The sequence below is a fragment of the Phytophthora infestans genome, genomic scaffold (assembly GCF_000142945.1).
Source record: "Phytophthora infestans T30-4 supercont1.324 genomic scaffold, whole genome shotgun sequence".
Lineage (NCBI taxonomy): Eukaryota > Oomycota > Peronosporomycetes > Peronosporales > Peronosporaceae > Phytophthora > Phytophthora infestans.
The window spans coordinates 47,483-50,134 of NW_003303435.1; positions in this window are offsets into that span (position 1 = coordinate 47,483).

The window sequence follows — 2,652 nt, forward strand, 5'->3', positions numbered from 1 at the left end:
GGCCGAGCGAGCACCGTTTCTAAACAAAAGAGGTCAATCGTTTGTTAGATCGCAAAACCAGTGCCCTTATTGAGCGATAAGCATACCCCTGGTAGACCGAAGATGCGGTGAGCCTGGGCGTCTACGCGGTCGGAACTCGATCCCGGAGCATGTCTCGGGAGGCTTGGTCGGCAGGTGTAACGGGGTACGTAGCCCTAAGTGTACCCTGGTTACATGAAGTGTGACACTTCACACTTCAGGAGTATGACACGTCATACTCCGGGATATTTGGTACAAGGTACCAAGGTCGATCAAAGCCAACCATTGGTTAAATTGACATTGCATTTCTATAGGTTACTAATAGTTTGTATTAAACCCAAACTTAATCTACCTATAAATATACTCAGTTTACAATCTACCTTATTTAGGTCACTTCGCTCTCTTTAATTAAAGAGGGGACCTGTGAACTGCCGTTCACTGAGAGTTTGTATACTCTCGGAAGATAACTTCCTCTAGCGCAAGGTGCTGTGTGACCCCGTCATACTTGGTAACACTAGTAGTCAATCCACGCCACCGCGGGTAGACTACCTGAACCTCTCCGAAGTTTGTTGCCATGGATAGGAACGACTTCTCCCATATGAACGACTCTCAGTTCGAGTCGGTTCGGAAGATGGCAGGCATCTTCGGGATGGAGGCCCTGCAGAGCCTGGTGGTATCAACACCGGCTGAGCAGCTCGAGGGCGTCAATGCATTCGACGCGTACGAGCAGGGCTTCATCGTGCATGTGCGGGAGAACCTGCAGGCTCCGGCAGCGGAAGCAAATCCGCCTCACCCGAAGCCAACACGGCTGAAGGCTAAGCCGTATGAAGGGAAGGAAGGCGAGAACCTTCACTTCTGGGTCCGAAAAGTAGAGCTCGCGATGGACGCGGCTCTGATCTCGACAGAGCAACTGCGTGTTGCTTTTGCATTCTCCAACCTTAGCGGCCGTGCTAAGAGTTGGGTGTACACACGGGAAGCAACATCCCCTGGATATTTCACATCCTGGGCTCAGCTGTGCGAACAGCTCCGAGCCGCGTTCCTCCCGGCGAACTACGAGTACTGCCAGCGTTCGCGCTTCCTCGCGTGTAAACAAGGAAGGCGCGAACTGCACGAGTATGTGCAAGAGATACGGGAGCTCACGGCGTCCCTAGTGGGAAACCCACTCAACGAGCACATCAAGATGACTGTGTTCATGGACGGCCTTCGAGTGGGTCCCGCACGCACTCAGCTGTTCCGGGTGCAGTCAAGCACCCTTGAAGAGGCGATTCAAGTGGCTCTTCAGGAAGAGTACAGCCATCGCCAGGCGCGTACGCCGGCCTCAGCATGGCCTGGGAGTTCTATGTCGGCCCCCGGTCGAACAAGCCCCAACGGACCAGTTCCCATGGAACTCGGGTCCGCCGAACAGCGTGACATCCGCTGCTTCGGCTGTGGGAAGATGGGCCACTTCAAGCGCGAATGTCCCGCGGAAAGACTCCGCAGACGGTCCTTCCTCAAGCCCGTTCTCAAGGGTCGCTGGCAGAAGCCAGGATCCCGAGGACAGGGGAACGCCAGGAACCAGTAGGGGCGAGGCGCCCTACTGGGGAAAAACTAAGTCTTCGTGATGGGTGCGCGGGTGGCGCGTACCACGGGGACTTAGCCCCTGAGAGTCTTCGCACTCTCGAATCGGCGAAGATCAGCGGCGGGTTGCTCGTAGTACACGGATGTGTACGGGGATACGATCATCCCTTTTGAATCTTAATCGATCCTGGGGCGTCGAAGAGTTTCGCACGCCGCCAGACGATTGCCCGCAACAGCAACAAGTTGTCCGATGCTTTGAGAGAAAGCAAGGGCAACGGGACGGTGTCAGTACGACTGGCCGACGGGAAGGTCGTCACTGTCCCCAACGTCCAAGTGGATCTGGCCGTCAAGTTTGAAGACTTTGACAGCCTCGAACAGCTCACTGTTCTCGATATGGATCCATATGATATGATCCTGGGCATGCCCTGGCTTGAGAAGCACGAGCCCTGGATCGACTGGCGAGGCAAGGCAATCGGCGCCAGCCGCCCTGCGCAGTCCGACAGAGCATTGGTGAGTCATGTTCCCACCTCTGTCAGGACCCGGGGCGCCCGCGAGGGCTGCCAGGGTATTAAAGCATCCGGCAGATGCTTGGGAGTCGTCGACGTATATGACGACTCCGAGGATGTTTTCATGGTGGCCGCGCCCAGAAGAGGCTCCGGCCAAGTGAGTAGCATAGGTCCACAGGCGGGTAACTTAGTTCCGCAGACAGCTGCAGCTGCCACGAACACTGAGAACAGCGTGTTCAAAGGGGGTAACAGAGTTCCACTCACGGTCGCCCAAACCATAACTGAAGAGGAAGGCGTCGAACACGCTTCCTGTGTGGGTAACACAGTGCCACACGCGGTCGCCCAGACCTTAACTGAAGAGGAAGGCGTTGAACACGCTTCCTGTGTGGGTACAACAGTACCACACGAGGCCACGACATGGGCAGCAAAGCTCCCCGTCACAGACGCCGTCGGCAAAGACGCCGCCGCCGCCTCAAGTCGGATCCGAACTTCGTTCCGATCGACGTCGCTTCAAGCGACTCGGAGTCCAGGGCCCGGGCTCCTCCGACAAGGCCGGTGGAAGAGTGTTATC